This window comes from Phyllostomus discolor, chromosome 10 (genome assembly GCF_004126475.2).
Source record: "Phyllostomus discolor isolate MPI-MPIP mPhyDis1 chromosome 10, mPhyDis1.pri.v3, whole genome shotgun sequence".
NCBI lineage: Eukaryota > Metazoa > Chordata > Mammalia > Chiroptera > Phyllostomidae > Phyllostomus > Phyllostomus discolor.
This window is the reverse complement of record NC_040912.2, coordinates 60,809,094-60,827,998: the sequence shown is the minus strand read 5'-3', so window position 1 is coordinate 60,827,998 and position 18,905 is coordinate 60,809,094. Positions and strand designations below refer to the sequence as shown.

Below are 18,905 nucleotides of genomic sequence, written 5' to 3'. Positions count from 1 at the left end.
GTTAGCTTTGAAAGGCACTGGCAGATCTCCTGCTGGGATTTTAAGCCAGAGATTTGGGGGTTTTGTCATTTAAAAAGACTACAGGACTTAAAAACATAGTTTTGTTTCCTGCCTGTGCCTTCATATTCTAATTAAAGAGCATCCTACAGCAAGCAGATCTCACCAGATTTTGCATATTCTATGTCTCAGGCCTGATTACCCCGGGGCTCCACTGACTCTGGTCTGGACTGCACCGCCCCTGTTATTTCGGCAGGCCTGAGTTGGGCAGAGCAGACAAAGGCAGCCAGGAGACTTGGGTTTCTCAAGGACTCGGGCTTTGACAAAGCCGAGGGGGCAGCGGTTGATGTCGATCACCCCTTCATTTCCACAGCTCCCTGAGTCTCTTCCCTTAGGGCATTCCCATGTGATCATGTCTGTCTTAGATTCATTCTCTTTCCTAGAGAATTGTTACCCATCATAGACTGCTGATCATGCAAAAGGAGCCAGGCATTAGAACAGGCAATGTTCATGCCAGGGAAAGAAGTTTTTGTTTCCTTAGCGTCTCCTGGTTCAGGAGCCTCTTATTCAGCCATAGTCACAGGAGGTTACAGATTCCTGAGACCAGGCAGGGTGGACCTCAACAGGAACTTTGAACACATATTCTTAACTAAAGAATCAAACACTCATCATGACTAGCATCTTTTAGTCGGCTCAGGATTACTGTTATTTTTCAGACCTTACAATTCTAGAGTGCATTTTGGAAAATTCATTCATTTGTGTTGTTTGTTAAATACTCTGAGGCTACTGATCCATACACTTAAGTGTCAGAAAAAGACACAAAAAATCACCACAATATTGTAGTCTCAAAAGTTTTTATTCATATTACTTTCCTAAATAGAACCCATTGTTTAAAACCAAATATACAGCAATTGAGAATGATGTTTAACATTTCATAATACAGAATAAAACAAGAATATTTATATATTAATATGCATATACTGAACATAAAAACTTTTCACATCTGTTTCACTGCTTTGCCTTTTTCAAGGGCTTAAACCTGCCAAATTATTCTATTTGATTTCAGAGCATTTTCATATGGCAATCCATTTTATTTACTTTATCATCAATAAAATGGTTCAGTGAGCATTAGCAACTGTGAGACATGAGTTTCAATCAATATTCAGGCGATGGAGTCAATCTATATTAGACTTACTGTGCCTTTGAATTGCAGCTAGAAAGTTGAGTAAGGCAGAACAACAGCAAAAATGTGAGCAAAGCCTAAAAAAGCCACATAAAGAGAAAGAAAGCTCTCTCCAGGCTCTCAAATGCATTGCTTGTACAATACTAGGTGATGAGTTCAACAAATAAGGAGCTCCTTAATAAGGCTGACAGCTATAAGGAAGCTTCAGATCCTAACTTTTCTTTATATGACACCTACAATAATAGTTCTCTATTCTCCAGCAGACAACACTGTAAATTTGAATTACCAACATTTAAAAACTAAAGTTTCATATTCACCCCTCAGATATGACATATGAAAAAGTAAAAACATTCAAGTTGTATAGCCTTTCTTCTATAACATTTTCATACAATTACTAATATAACAATAGTTTCAGTGGATCTTTCCTTACAAATTTGTATGACATTTTAAGTATAGCTGCTGGATGAGATTTTAACCTCAACACAAACAGTAAATCTGAGTAACAACCATTTTGGAAATGTAATCATTAAAAATTAATTCCAAGTAATGTAGGGCAATACTGTTAGATGCCATGAAAATGTTTCCCAAAGCAAAAACTTTGTAATAAGTGATTGGTTCAGATTTGATAGGTTCTGTAAAATGCAGGGTATTATAATGGTGTTTTTCCAGCAAATAAAACCATTAAAAATGTACTTATTGTTCAGTTTAACTGAAAAGCAGCCAGTTAAAATCCTTATTTCACTATTTTATATAATGGTAACAAAATTTTTACTAGTGGATCACGCTAAGTCAAGACAATTTAAATTATAAATGCATATTGTAGTTTTTGATAGGAACAAGTTTTCACTTTTTAATTCAATATAAAACCATATTTTTGTCCAGGTTCTATCATCCCAGTAAATAAATAGGAGTGAAATATGGAATGATGGCTAAACATGACTTTATAACAAAAATTTTGCTCTGCTGATACACACTTTTCAACTTCCTTTTCTGGATATCAAATGCATTATTTTTCTAGTGAACTAGACATTTCAAGCATAGCACCCCAAATATGTATACATATATGTAGATGATTTCATGTGACTCTATTTTATACTACTTTGTAAAGACATTAGAAAAAGAAAAACAGGAAACTATCACACTAGAGTAGTAGAACAGATTACACAAGCTCAGATTCTGTGAAAATAAGAGTGTTTTTAACTCTTTCAAGCAGCTCTCCTATAAAAGAACCTGTAGCTGACCAGAATCCAGACCTACCCACTCCCAACTAAGCTTGACTCTCCTACTTTGATGTTACCAATGGACAAGAGATTAAAAATGGCCTCTATACATTGTAAAATTAGTATTCCAGTTGAAATATAAACATTTCACATTTTCTTCTCACTTGGCTCACTGTCTTATAAATATACATGCCTATCCATTACATTTACTTACAGACCATATACTCAGTACACTATTAATCTTTGTATTCCCTGCAAAAAGCCAAGGACAGTGACGAAATTTGTGGAAATAATTTTAGGGGCAAAATATGATATAATGTATTAATTTTCTATTGCTACAAGGCAAATTATATATAAACTTAATAGCTTAGAACAAAAATATTTATTATCTCACACAGTCACAGAAGTGGTTCATCTGGATAGAGTATAAGCTTAGAGTTTCTCAGGAAGTTGCAGTTCTGACCCTGTAGATCAGATGATTTAGTTCCTCTTGAACTTGGACCTCTCCATGGCAGCTACACTCCTCCAGAGCAAGTCAGAGAAGAAAAGAGAGAAGGAGAGAAAGAGGGGGGAGAGGGAAAAATGCAAGAGAAAGAACATCCAAGACAGATGTCTTAATGACTTCTATAACCTAATCTGAAAAGTAACATATCATCACTTGTCCCATATTCTATAGACTACATAGACCAACTCTGGTAAATATGGGAAGGGAAAAACAATGGTATAAAAACCACAAGTCAGGGATCATTAAGGTCCCTTAAAAGCTGCCTACCACAACCCATCCTCTGCACTTCACTAGTCACATTTTTCCCATTTGCAATCAATTTTAAATGTGTAAATGGTAATGAATTCTTAAAAGTAATTTAAGCGTTATTTCAGGAGCACTTCAGATTACCAAATCAATACAAGAGTGGATAATCTATGAAGAACATCCTTGGAAGTATGATTCTAAAACTGAATATGACTCTCAAACTGACCACTGTTCTAAATGAACAAGTATTTTTATAGTTAGCAAATATTTCTCTCTTTTCTTGGGGGGGGGGGTCAGAGTTGTAGTCAATCAATGTTTGGTTCTGTTACACAGCAATAATATACACAGTGAAGAATATTTTCTGAAACAAAACTTGGCTGAAGGGAGGATACAGGGTCAGTAGGGCCAGAACGAACCTTCTGGAATGGCTTCTGGTTATCAGCACAATGAGGGGGACAATGAACAAATTTCCCATGTGGCGCAATGCTTTACAGCACAATGATCTAGATTTCAGGCGTTGCTAAGGTTTTGGTTTTCTTTTTCTAATGTGCATGGTGTGACTGGCAGAATTAGTTTCAAAGGTTTAAGAGTGATTAATTGCATGGCAGACACCCAAGCTAACTTCACTTCTAGAACTTGACCGATACATTCATGTACATTTCCACTGATGAGTTTTGGCAGAAGGGGTGTTTCTCCTCATGAGTCACATGCATTAAAGTCTATGCAGTCAGTTCTAATTCACTTGCATTGTTTGGGGAATGCAAGTTTACAACAATACATTTGGAATTAAAAAAATGGCCACAAGTGATTCAGGAGTTCAGTCTGAAATTTCTTTGCTAACAGCCCATGGGCCGCATGTGGTCAGGATGGCTATGAATGTGACCCAATACAAAATCATACATTTACTTAAACATTTTGAATTTTTTTGTGATTACATATTGCAGCATATTTAATGTGTGGTCCAAGACATCTCTTCTTCCAGTGTGGTCCAAAGATGCCAAAAGTGTGGACACCTTTGCTATAGGATGTTGAAGATGGGATGTGCAGGCCCATGTAATTGTGAACAACTCACTAAATATAGCTGAACTCTTCCTCATCTTTGGCCTCTACTCATGGCCATCATCTTTTTATTTTTTGCATGTTTTAATTGTTGCTCAAGTACAGTTGCCTCCATTTTCTAACCATCACTCACCCCTGCCACACCTACCCCCACCTCCCATCCTCAGTCTCATATTTGTATATATATCCTTTCATACAAGAGTATCCCAAGGAATATAAGATACATGCCTATCCTATTATATTTACTTACAGACCATATATTCAGTACTTTAAGGAATATAAGATACTTTTTTTAAACGATTTTATTTATTTTTTTAGAGAGGGAAGGGAGGGAGAGAGAGAGAGAGAAACATCAATGTGTGGTTGCTGGGGGTTATAGCCTGCAACCCAGGCATGTACCCTGGCTGGGAATTGAACCTGCGACGCTTTGGTTCGCAGCCCGAGCGCAATCCACTGAGCTATGCCAGTCAGAGCTAAGATACTCTTATATTAAAGGATATATATATATACAGATATGAGATTATGCATTAAAAGTCCTGTGTTAGCTAAAGAAGAAAGACACAGGGAAATGTAATGGAAGTTGTAAAGATGTAAATGTACTTAAAAGATATGGAAAAGACAATAGGATGTACATTGACAAAGATGTAGGAAAGTGTGAGGCATGTAGTTAAAGGTATACATATCAGAATAATGGGAAAAAGTTTGGATATTTAGGTATTTTCAGATTCTGGAGGGTATTAAACACCACATTAGGGCCATGCTTACACTGATGGTGAGCCACTTTGAAATAATGGATATATATCAGGCAGAGAGAAGTGGTTTGTTGGGAGTTATATTATTAGCATAACTGGGAATAATATTTTACAGTTGTGACAAAACATTATTTTTATTAAATATTAACTAATTGTAAAATTCTAAAACAATGTTTAACATGAATTTTATTTTTCCTTTTTAAAATTATTTTATTGTTGTTCAATTATAGTTGTCTGCATTTAGCCTCCACCACTACCCCCCACCCCAGCCATCCCCACCTCCCTCCCTTAAATCAAGAAATTTAAAAGGCTATGGCAGACAGACTCTAGGGTAACCCCAATTATTACACCCTATAAAATTTCTTCCCCTTTTTGTGGGCAGGACTGTGACTTGCTTCTAACCAATAGAATATAGCAAAAGTTATGGGATGTCAGTTCAATGATTATGTTAATGCAGATATAAATATTTTATATGTACATATACATATGTATAAGGTCCATCCAGAGAGTATCCAGCCATGTAATATGAAAAACAGAGACATTCATTGAAGGAAATCAAGATACAAGAAACATTATACATAGGACAATGATGCCTCAGTCCCCTCCAAAGAGGCACCTTAGGACTTCACACAGCTCTCCTAATTGCCATCAGCTGTCTCATTGTATTTTCCTGAATCTTACTGATGGTCTGAAATCTCTTCCCTATCAAAGGCCATTTTAGTTTTGGGAAAAGCCAGAAATCACAGGGCACCAAATCTGACCTGTAGCGGGGCTGGGTCACTTGGGTGATCTCATGTTTCCCCCCAAAAATCTGCACCAGTTGTGATGCATGAGTGGGTGAATTGTCGTGATAAAGATGCCAATCACCACTTGCTCTTAGCTGTCACCTTCTGTATCATCTAAATAGATCTGTGGAGGAATGTTCAAACTTAATGCAAAATTTGGTGCAGATTCGTTATTCTACTCAGTCATTTTGAGTGTCATGGCCACACAGTACACATGTTCACTCAATGTGTCTACTTCATCCACTGACAAGTACAGTGAAGTCATCATTGTTCATACATGCACATTCCAGTCAACTCTTTTTGTCCGCCAGGTTACATAAATGTTGCACAAACTATTCTCATTATATTAACAATGACTTGACTTTTTCTGGGAAGACCTCGTACACATGTGGTTCTCTCTTGTTAGCATGCAGTGAGACTAAATGTGAATGCATATAAAGGGAATAATAGTAAGCATTAAAAATAAATTTGTTGTTTTGTTCTCTATCATATTAGTTTCAAAGGTTGGCTGTACTATCCAGGCCACCTGGCAAATACCCTGTATAGCATTCTATTTTGGTGCAGAAAAATGATAGAAATAAGTTAATCCTGTAAATGTACTAACCCCTAGGGGTTAGGGTTAGAGTCTTCAGATCAACTCTTTTTTCATTTTCACCAACAACTTTATTTATTTTTAATTACATTTTATTTATTATGCTATTACAGTTGTCCTAATTTTTCCCATTTGCCCCTTCCACCCAGCATGCACCACTCCCTCAGTCAATTCTCCCCACCATTGTTCATGTCCATGGGTCATGCATATAAGTTTTTTGGCTACTACATTTCCTATTCTGCACTTTAAATCCTCATAGCTATTCTGTAACTACCTATTTGTACTTATTAATCCCCTCACCTCTTCACCCATTCCCCTGTATACCCCTCGCATCTGGCAATCATCAAAATGCTCTCTGTATCCACGATTCTCTCTCTGTTCTTCTTGTTGGCTTAGTTTGTTTTTAGATTCAATTATTGATAGATATGTATTTATTGTCATTTTCTTGTTCATAGTTTTGATCTTTTTCTTAAATAAGTTTCTTTAACATTTCATATAATAATGATTTGATGATGCAAGGGTGGTAAGTGGGGATGGCTGGGGTAGGGGGGAGTAGTAGGAGGATGGAGACAACTGTACTTGAATAACAATAAAAATGTGGAAAAAAAGAAAAAAAAACCCAAATCAATAAAGTTATTCCCAGACACGAAAAACAAAAGTAAGGAGTTCATCTTCATCACATCAACTCTTTTCTTTTAATTGTTGTTCAAGTACAGTTGTCACCATTTCCCCCCAACAACTCACCCCGACCACAGCCATCCCCACCTCCCACTCCTGATCCCACCTAAATTGGTTTCGTCCATGTGTCCTTTATAATTGTCCCTGCAAATCCTTCCCCCTTCCCACCCATAATCTTCTACCACCTCCCTCTGGTTACTGTCAGTTGTTCTTTATTTTAATGTCTCTGGTTATATTTTGCTTATTTGCATATTTCATTGATTAGGTCTCACTTATAGATGAGATCATATGGTATTTGTCTTTCACCACCTGGCTTATTTCACTTAGCATAATGCTCTCCAGTTCCATCTATGCTGTCACAAAGCAACTCTTTATAATATATACAATTGTCTCTATTGTCTAGATTAATAAATTAAGGGTTAGAGAGTTGAAATGAATTGTCCAAAACTTCATATATGGTAGATTTGCTTTGGAATCATAACTCAATTGTAGGCAATCTGATTTTCAAGCTTGCATTCTCAACAGCTGCATGCCATAGCCCCTCTATTTCCAGTATTGTTTACTCTGTTTCTTTTCCCCAACAATGCCAGCATACTATGCATTTGAATGACTGACCTAACCCCCCTCAGCCAAACCAGCTTCCTGTATAGTCCATTCACTTTATAACAATTTGAAAATCAGAGTACTTTATCATGTATGATATCTATTTTTTTAAGATTTTTTAAAAATTTATTTATTTTTAGAGAGGGAAGGAGGGTGAGAGAGAGAGAGAGAGAGAGGAGAGAAACATCAATGTGTGGTTGCGGGGGGTCATGGCCTGCAACCCAGGCATGTACCCTGACTGGGAATCTAACCTGAGACATTTTGGTTTGCAGCCTGCACTCAATCCACCGAGCTATGCCAGCCAGGGTGATATCTATTTTAATACTTATTTATGAAAGAGTATTTTCTATAAGAATGTGAATGAATTTTATTTCTACTCCATTGAAATAACTAAAATGGCTATTTTATTTGGATATAATATATTTACAGTGGTAACTGAAAATAATTGCAAATATCTTGAAAACACACACACATATATATATATACTCATCCAACTATCCATTTATTCACATACATAAATAGTCTCAGTTGTAAGTTAATGAAACAATATTTTAGCTCGCATTTTAGAAGTATAACATAGGACGGGTTATTTATCTGCTCTTAGAAGGAAAGTGGGGATAACACTAAACAAATTGCTTGAAAATAGGAAGATTCCACCAAGTATTCCCTTCAGGAATTTTAGGGAAAGGAAACAGAGGATTGGAAAGGAAAGAAGACAACTAATATTACTTGAAAATAGCTATATATTTAGTGCTAAATTCTTAAAATAATCCAAAAACTATTTTATCTCACCCTCATTGTACTGTTAAGAAGCTGAGGTGCAAAGACTTAAGGTCATTAACCAAGGTCAATTTAAAAAAGCTAACAACTTGCTACAGGAATGCAAACTCATATCTACCTAACTCCCAAATCTTTGCTTCTTAACATGATTTTATTCCTTTCTTATCATAATACCTCCAGTTCTAGGGTTCATGATTCCATGAAAAAGAAAACACTCTTTCAGAATGTGCCTTTCTATTATGATAAACCATTGGCATTATGCATAAGCATTATTTACACCAATATACAGTTGGTCTTCATTTAAAAATATTTTTTAAAAAACTGCTACTATAGGGGATCTAAGATGGCGTCGGAGTAGGAAGGAGCAGATTTGGCTTTCCTCTGCTCAGGGGAGAGAGTCCTGACCGATCTTTGGAGTGGAAAGGCAAGCAACCAACATATTTCAGCATTTTTGAGAACGGAGGACCAAGGATTGTGGCAGAACCGAAAGAACAAAGAACAGATCGCTGCATCAAGGTAGGCTCCCGGGACAGGCGTGTGGTCCCGGGGATGCAGCCCCAGGCCCGGGGGCCACGGCTGGGTTTGCCGTAGGGTTAGTGGGAGAGAGCCAGGTCGGCTGCTCCCTCCCCAGCCAAGCAAGGTCTGGGCGGCTCTGGGAGGAGTCCAGGTGCTGGCGGGCACACCGGGTGGCGAGCAGCTTTGGAGGCGGTGAACGCCAGAGCCGAGTCGCGCTGCGGACCCGGACTCCCAGGGTCACCGTTCTGGCTGGAGCTTTGGCGGTGAGAGAAACCGGGCCACTGGAGAGCGGCGGGCTCGATCGGGAGGAATTTCCCAAGAGGAAGGAGTGAATGGACACAGACACTGTTTGGGGAATTCTCCTGAAGTGATCAGTGGCTCTGGCCTGTTTGCTCCCCAGCTGTGAGCGCGCAGGCTGTGGACAGGCTGCGCCCGCCCGCCCGCGGGGGCACTGGGGAGCGGCAGACGGCCGTGCAGGCAGCAGACGGGCGGCGCCCGCTCACCAGAGCCCGGGTCGTGCCGGTTGCGCCAGGCAGCGGACTGGCCGAGGAGCCAGTGCGAACCCCACGGGCCTAGGAAGAAAAGCCAAACAATTCATCCTTCAGACTGCCTCAGCCAGCAAGAGCAGAAAAACCAGTCTGGCCACTTTGAAATCAAGAGACTTTTTAATTTGATTCTATTTTTTTAACAATTTTAATTTTTTAAGTTTTATTGTTTTTATTCTCTTTTGATTTCTTTTTCCTCTCTTACCTGATTTCTTTTTTTATTCCTTCCTCCTTCCTGTCCTCCAATTTTATCTCTTCTTCCTGCCTTCGTCTGCCTTTTCTATTTTTTTCTTTTTAAATTTTTTCCTAAATACCTACAAGTGAGACAAAATCCTGGATCGGTGAAAAGACCAAAGTTGAACCCAAAGAAGGGGCATCACAACAGCTGGGACAGTGAGATAAATGTCACTCTGCTATTACAGAGAACCTGCAAGTTATTGCATATTTGTATTATTATTTTTCCAGTGTTCCTACATCTTTTTTTTTTTAACAATATTTTTACATCCCTCTTATTTTTGTATAGCCTGCTTTGCTAGGCTGGTTTTATTATATGACCTGACAGCTTTCCCCTGATATCTCTTTCTATACCGTATTACTAATCTACTGTCCATTAACTCACCTGTGTCCTATCAGCATACTACTCAATGTTCTGTACTCCATATCCTTATTACCTAGATTTCATAGACTCTGCCATATGAATGTTGCCATAATACTATTGTAAATAACTGCTGTTCCATGCAAGTGTAATTACTTCACAACACCCCCCCCCCCCAGATCGTAGCCCATTTCAAAGTTTCCTGAACTCTATTACTGTAGTGGTTAACTCTATTCTCTCACACACTACACCTATTTACTACCCTTTACTCTCACCTTACCCCAGAATCTGACCGCCCACAACCTCTCTGCTTTATTGATCCAACTCACAATCCTTCCTCCCCCAACAAGAGTCTTATCTTCTTTCCATCCTTTCTAAAAATCAGCTAGCTGGGTGGAAGACCACAGTTAACACTATACATAGTGAAAGGATCTCCTATAAATTCCCTACTTGCTACTACTGTAAATAGCATAGAATTCTCTGTTGCTGTCTTAAACCATTTTGCCCTCCCCTCCATCTGATGACAAAAAAGAATAGGTGGAGGAGGTGAACACCAGGATACGCACTGGAAGAGGAAACCCAACAAAGGAACCAAAAACAGATAACAGCAGAAGAAGGTGAAGGAGGGAGTAGTAACCACACAAACCTCAATCCAGGGCTTATCTGGAAATACAACTAAACAGCAGAGACAGTACCCAATACAAACAACTGAACAAGATTTCTTTAAACCTTGTACACACAGAAGAACCAGCCTCAACACAACCTGCCCTCACCAGCACAACAAAATACAGAAGGTGGTGGACAGAGTGACCCACATTTAACCAGCTGGCAGGAAGGAACCACCAAAGAAAGACTCAACAACAATCAAAACCCAAAAGCAAACAAAGCCAACTTAAACAACAGGCCAAGACCAGCGAGCGTGGGGGGTCAAGGAAACAGCACCACTGAAACTCACTGCTACTCTACTAAAGAAGGTCACATCATAAACCGAGGGAGCCAGAACAGATCAATATAAGAAGCTGAGGTGAACAAGAAGAGTCTCACAAACAATGGGAAGACAAAGAAATACTCCCCAAATGAAAGGAAAGGAGGAAGCCTCAAAAAGAATGCTAAATGAAACAGAGGCAATTCAACTATCAGATATTGAATTCAAAGCAGTGATTGTCAGGAAGCTCAATGAGCTCACAATGAGCTACGAGAAACTACAGGGAAGCTACAATGAACTCAATGAAAACTACATCAGCATAAAAAAGGAAATAGAAACTCTCAACAAGGGCCAAGAGGAAATGAAGAATACAATCTCTGAAATGAAGAACACAGTAGAAGGAATGAAAAGCAGGATCGATGAAGCAGAAGATCAGATCAGCAAGCTAGAGGACAAAATAGAAGAAAACACCCAGAAAGAGCAAGAAAGGGAAAAGAGGCTCAGAAAGAATGAAGAGGGATTAAGAGAAATGCAAGACAATATGAAACGCAATAATATCCGTATAATAGGGATACCAGAAGGAGAAGAAGAAGAACAAGGGATAGAAAACCTAGTTGAACAAGTGATGATGGAAAACTTCCCTAATTTGATGAGACAAAAGTCACACAAATACAGGAAACACAGAGAGTCCCAATCAAGAGGAACCCAAGGAGGCCCACCTCAAGACACATCATAATTAAAATGGCAAAATTTCAAGACAAAGAGAGAATCTTAAAGGCAGCAAGGGAGAAGAAGGAAGTAACATACAAGGGGGCCCCGATAAGGCTAACAGCTGACTTCTCAATGGAAACACTCCAAGCCAGAAGAGAATGGCAAGAAATAATCCAAGTAATGAGAACCAGAGGCCTGCAACCACGACTACTTTACCCAGCAAGGCTCTCAATTAAGATAGAAGGCCAAATAAGAAGCTTCTCAGACAAAAGAAGTCTAAAAGAATACACCTCCACTAAACCAGCTCTGCAAGAGATGCTGAAGGGACTGCTTTAAGGAAAGAAAGGAAAAGAGAGAGTGAGAGAGGATCACACGTACATAAAAGGCAATGAATAAGTACCTATCAATGATAACCTTAAACGTAAATGGACTAAACGCTCCAATCAAAAGACATAGAATAGCTGATTGGATAAGAAAACATAACCCACACATATGCTGTCTACAAGAGACCCACCTCAGGATAAAAGATCTGCACAGGTTGAAAGTGAAGGGCTGGAAACAAATTTTCCAAGCAAATGGACAGGAGAAAAAGCCGGGGTAGCAATACTCATATCTGACAAAATAGACTTCCAAAGAAGATCCATAAAGAGAGACCCAGAAGGTCATTTCATAATACTCAAGGGAAGAATTCACCAAGAAGACATAAACATAGTAAATATATATGCACCCAACATAGGAGCACCTAAATACATAAAGAAAATCTTAGAGGACTTCAAGAAAGATATGGACAGCAACACAATTATTGTGGGGGGGTTTAATACCCCTCTATCACAAATGGACAGATCTTCCAAACAAAACATCAACAAAGATATTGTGGCATTGAACAATACCCTAGACGAGCTGGGCTTTACTGATATTTACAGAACTCTCCATCCCAAAGAAGCTAAATACATATTTTTTTCAAATGTACATGGAACATTTTCAAAGATTGACCACATGATAGGACACAAAACAAGCCTCAACAATTTCAAAAAAATTGAAATCATACCAAGCAATTTCTCGGATCACAAGGGACTGAAACTAGAAACCAACCACAAGGAAAAAAACCCAAAACACTCAAATTCATGGAGATTAAACAGCATGCTATTAAACAATGAATGGGTCAAGAATGATATTAGGGAGGAAATCAAACGGTTTTTGGAAACAAATGAAAACGAACTCACAACAACCCAAAACTTATGGGACACAGCCAAGGCAGTCCTGAGAGGGAAGATCATAGCGATACAGGCCCACCTAAAAAAGTTAGAAACATTTCAAACAAACAACCTAACCCTATGTCTACAAGAACTCGAGGAACAACAACAAAGACAGCCCAGAGCAAGCAGAAGGAAGGAAATAACCAAGATCAGAGCAGAATTAAATGACATAGAGACTAAAAGCACAATTCTAAAGATCAATGAATCCAAGAGTTGGTTCTTTGAAAAGATAAACAAAATCGACAAGCCTTAAGCAGACTCATCAAGAAAAAAAGAGAGAAAACCCAAATAAACACAATCAGAAATGAAAGAGGAGAGATTACAACAGATACCACAGAAATACAAAGGATTGTAACAAATTACTACAAAGAGCTGTATGCCAAGAAATTTGAAAACCTAGATGAAATGGACAAATTTCTAGAAAAATATAACCTTCCAAAACTCAATAAAATGGAAGCAGAAAGCCTGAACAAACCCATAACAGCAAAAGTAACTGAAGCAGTAATCAAAAAACTCCCAACACACAAAAGCCCTGGACCAGATGGTTTCACAGGAGAATTCTACAAAGCATTTAAGGAAGGACTAACACCTATCCTTCACAGACTATTTCAAAAAATCCAAAAAGATGGAAGACTACCAAACTCTTTTTATGAGGCCAACATCATCTTAATCCCAAAACCAGATAAAGACACAACAAAGAAAGAAAACTACAGGCCAATATCGCTGATGAACATTGACGCTAAAATCCTCAACAAGATACTGGCAAACCGCATCCAACAGTACATTAAGAAGATCATACACCATGACCAAGTGGGATTCATTCCAGGTATGCAAGGATGGTACAATACTTGCAAATCAGTAAATGTAATACATCACATAAACAAAAGCAAAGACAAAAACCACATGATCATATCAATAGATGCAGAAAAAGCATTTGATAAGGTACAGCACCCATTTATGATAAAAACACTCAGTAAAGTGGGAATAGAGGGAGCATTCCTCAACATAATAAAGGCCATATATGAGAAACCTACAGCCAACATTATACTCAATGGGCAAAAATTAAAATCTTTTCCACTAAGAACAGGGACAAGACAAGGATGTCCACTTTCACCACTTCTACTCAATATAGTACTGGAGGTTCTAGCCACAGCAATCAGACAAGAAAAAGAAATAAAAGGAATCCAAATCGGAAAGGAGGAAACAAAACTGTCACTGTTTGCAGATGACATGATAGTGTACACAGAAAATCCTATAGACTCCACCAAAAAACTGCTTGACCTAATAAATGAATTTGGTAAAACAGCGGGATACAAAGTCAATATCCAGAAATCAAAGGCATTTCTGTACACCAACAATGAAACAGCAGAAGCAGAAATCAAGAAAAAAATCTCATTTGAAATAGCAAAAAGGAAAATAAAATACCTAGGAATAAACCTAACCAAAGAGGTAAAAGACCTGTATTCATAAAACTACATAACACTGAGGAGAGAAATCAAGGAAGACACAAACAAATGGAAACATATACCGTGTTCATGGATTGGAAGAATTAATATCATTAAAATGTCCATACTACCAAAAGCAATCTACACATTCAATGCAATACCTACTAAAGTACCAATGGCATATTTCACAGACATAGAACAAACACTTCAAGAATTTATATGGAACCATAAACGACCCCGAATAGCTGCTGCAATTTTGAGAAAGAAGAGTAAAGTAGGAGGAATCACAATACCTGACACTAAACTATACTACAAGGCCACTGTAATCAAAACAGCCTGGTACTGGCATAAAAACAGGCACATGGACCAATGGAACAGAACAGAGAGCCCAGAAATAAACCCAAGCCTCTACGGTCAATTAATATTTGACAAAGGAAGCAGCAACATAAAATGGAACAAAAATAGCCTCTTCAACAAATGGTGTTGGGAGAACTGGACAGCTACGTGCAAAAAAATGAAACTCGAGCACCAACTTACACCTTATACAAAAATAGATTCAAGGTGGATAAAAGACTTAAATATAAAGCGTGACACCATTAAAGTCCTAGAAGAGAACGTACGTAGGAAAATCTCAGATATTTCACGCAGAAACTTTTTTACTGACTTGTCTCCTAGAGCAAGGGACATAAAGGAAAGAATAAACAAATGGGACCTCATCAAAATTAAAAGCTTTTGCACAGCTAAGGAAAACAGTATCTAAATAAAAAGAGAACCAACTGTATGGGAAAACATATTTGCTAATGATACCTCAGACAAGGGTTTAATCTCCAAAATATATAAAGAACTTACGCGACTCCACTCTAAGAAGACAAGTAACCCAATTAAAAATGGGCAAAGGACTTGAACAGACAATTCTCCAAGGAGAACATACAGAAAATCCAAAGACACATGAAGCGATGCTCAATATTGCTAGCCATCAGAGAGATGCAGATTAAAACCACAATGAGATACCACTTCACACCAGTCAGAATGGCCATCATAAACAAAGCAACAAACAACAAGTGTTGGAGAGGATGTGGAGAAACGGGGGTCCCTAGTGCACTGTTGGTGGGACTGCAGACTGGTCCAACCATTATGGAAAGCAGTTTGGAACTTCCTCAGAAAAGTAAAAATGGATCTGCCTTTTGACCCAGCAATTCCATTGCTGGGACTATATCCTAAGAACACTAAAACACCAATACAAAAGAACCTTTGCACCCCGATGTTCATAGCAGCACAATTTACAATAGCTAGGTGCTGGAAGCAACCTAGATGCCCATCAGTAAATGAATGGATCAAAAAACTATGGTACATTTACACAATGGAATTCTATGCAGCAGAAAGAAAGAAGGAGCTCATACCCTTTGCAACAGCATGGATGGAGCTGGAAAGCATTATGCTAAGCAAAACAAGCCAGGCAGTGAAAGACAAATACCACATGATATCACCTTTAACAGGAATCTAAACAACAAAACAAAACAAAACAAAACAAAAAACTAGCAAAATATAACCAAAGACACTGAAATAGGGGATAGTCTGACAGTGTCCAGAGGGGAGAGAAGAGGGAATTTCAGGGGGGAATGGGTAGGGTTTACAGGAACAAATTTGGAGGACACATGGACAAAAACTAGGGGTGGGGGGTAATGAGGGAAAGGGGGGAGGGTTGGGTGGAGGGGCTGGAACGGGAGTAGGGGGGAGAAAACTGTACTTGAACAATGATTGAAATAAAAAAAACAAAACAAAACAAAACAAAAAAAACTGCTACTATACACATCTGACTAGAAAAATTCTAATTAATAAGTCCCGGTTTTGAGAACTTCAAACACAATTATGTTCCATTCTGAAAAGAGTGTTTATTTTCTAAAAAATATTTATTTCCTTAAATTCTTTCTTTCACAGTTCCACAATGTTCGCTGATAGGTAGCTCTAGCTAATAAATATAAACTCTCCCTGCTATTATTAAAATAAATGTTCTCTTACTCCAGAAACAAAAATTCAAATATAAAAAGGGCTTGCAAATATGGAGTATATCACTTAACAGTTGTCTATAGTAAGCATAAATTACATACATAATGTAAGAAATTGATTTGAGTTTTAGTGGATGTGTGTTCTAATAATACTTGTTTATTGTTAGCTATAAAATCATAACAAGCTATACTTTTTTCAAATCATTTAAGTTCTGTATCTTTTAATCTCTCCACATACTAAACAAAGGATAATGTCAGCCTCACTTAAATCAGAAGCAATAGCAGAATAAAATTAATCTGAATGAAAGAATAAAATGAAGTAAAAAATGCCAAAGTGCTTGAAAAATCTTAAATGATAAATAAATGTGGAATCATTTGGTTTGCATATCTGGCAAAATAGTAAATAGTACAAAATAAGAAAAAAACACACAGGGAAAATAGTAGGTGAACTACCTGAGAAAATTTGACTGTATAATTCAAGCTTATTGACAAACATCTTTCAGGGAAAATATGGAGCCTCTGTTTGGAGGAAGTTTTAGAAAAGGGTAGAACAATGTGAGCAGAACAGTGAGAATCCTGAGGCCTGTCTTACACTGATGGTAGACACACTTGATAAAGAATTTTGGGGTGGGGTGAACTGGGGTGGGCAAGTAAAGAAAGTTCTGAAGTTGTCAGGCACCATTGTTTCCTTCTTTTGAGGGGTAAAGTCTAGGGGAAGAAATGATATAAACTCTTTATAACATTTCTTTTTTCTTCTTTTTGTAATTACACCATTATAGACTTAGCCACTTATGGCATACTGCTTGATTTATACCATAGTTTAATGATGCATGCTGCCTTCATGGTCCTTGCTTTGGACTAAATGATGGATTTAAAGTTCTCTATATTGACATAGTTACCAAGAAAAGCTCCATTAGATTTAAAGAAGTACATTAAAAAACAAACAAACAAGAACTCAAAGACACAGACACAGTATGGTAGTTACCAGATGAAAGGGTTGGGTGAAGGGAGCAGAAAATGATAAAGGAGGTCAAATATATCATGACAGAAGATTTGACTTTGGTTGGTGGACACACAATACAAGATGCAAATCATGCATCATAGAACTGTAGACTGGAAACCTATATAATCTTATTAACCACTGCCACCACAATAAATTTAATTAAAAAATAAAACAAATGCTTTCTAAAGGATGGCTTGCTGGATCTCAAAAGGTTCGTAAACATCAAATTTTCAATGAAAATTTTAAAATTTTACTCTCTTTTTCTGACATTTTTAGATATCCTCAAAACCTCAATATAATTTTAATTTTAATAAAATAGTACTAAATGCATCAGAATAAAAGGCCAGCATAATGGTAACAGAAAATACCCCAAGTGCTCTTCTTGCCTAACAATTTCAACATTTCAAAACCAAATTCACATTGTGTGTAAACTTATGTTAATTTTCAAAAAAAGAGTGAGAGTAAGTTTAATAGGAAGATTGAGCACAACAAGGAGTGAAATGGGAAGCCAGAGAAGAGACAGTGGTCAGTATTCCTATTGCCATATTTGACATGTCTCTACAGTTCACTGATAACTTTTTTAGACCTTTGAGTTTATAAAAAGACATCAAGAAAACAGAAATGAGCACTCTGAACAAAAGAATTATCAACAAAAGGCCACTTACCTATTTTTTCCAGATCTTCCACAAGCCTTTCAGTTCAACCTTGATATGGAGTCATAGATAAATTCAATCCCAGCATCACATCAGAGTAGCCCTGCTAATAGAGACAAATAATTGTTACTGCTTAGAATATTAACTTTTAATTTGTATCATAAATATTTCAATGACTTCATAGAATGTAAAGCATATTCAACCTCAAATAAGATAATCGTTAATGCATTCATTGCTTTGTGAATCTTCAGGCATGTATGAAATGTTTTTCTACATTTTAATTTGGAGAACCTTAAATCCATTGTTTGGTGAAAATCAAGGACCACAGAGAGAGCATGTGTTGCATTTCTAAGAGGTGAAAATTTATATCCTACTCTTACACTTATTTTTAAGGTTTAAACTTTAGGTGATTCAACTTTTAAATACATGGTGACTGAAGATGATATTTTACTTTGGGTGATGGGTATACAACGCACTATATAGGTCATGAATCATAGACATATACACTTGAAACCTATATGATCTTATTAACCAATCTCATCCCAATAAATTTAATACAAATTTAAAATGTATGTAATAAAATTTCTCAAGTTATTTATGTCTCAAGTTTCAGATAAAAGATGACTGATTTTAATTGCCTCTTTAAGACATACTTCATAAAATTTGTAGGCTTGTACTCAATGAACAAATTAGTAGTAAGCATTTTTCCCTTATAATGTAGGCATTATTAACATAATACTTATTTGCATTTGTATTTTCCAGATCTGTTTCTGGTTTAACCACTCTCTTTTCCAGACTCTTTCTTTTTTAATCTGAAAGATTCAGTGCATACTTTTCTTAAGCTAAAATA

The 18,905-nt window shown here is 37.4% G+C and overlaps 1 protein-coding gene across 1 annotated transcript in view; it reads right to left on the bottom strand.

Annotated features, from left to right (window-relative positions):
* Positions 1-18,905, bottom strand: part of FOXP2 (forkhead box P2) — an 852,864-nt gene that overhangs the window by 470,542 nt on the left and 363,417 nt on the right. Inside the window, exon 2 of the mRNA XM_036010823.1 lies at positions 18,068-18,161. The gene's annotated coding sequence lies outside the window, so the exon portion shown is untranslated. The remainder of the gene's footprint in view (positions 1-18,067; positions 18,162-18,905) is intronic.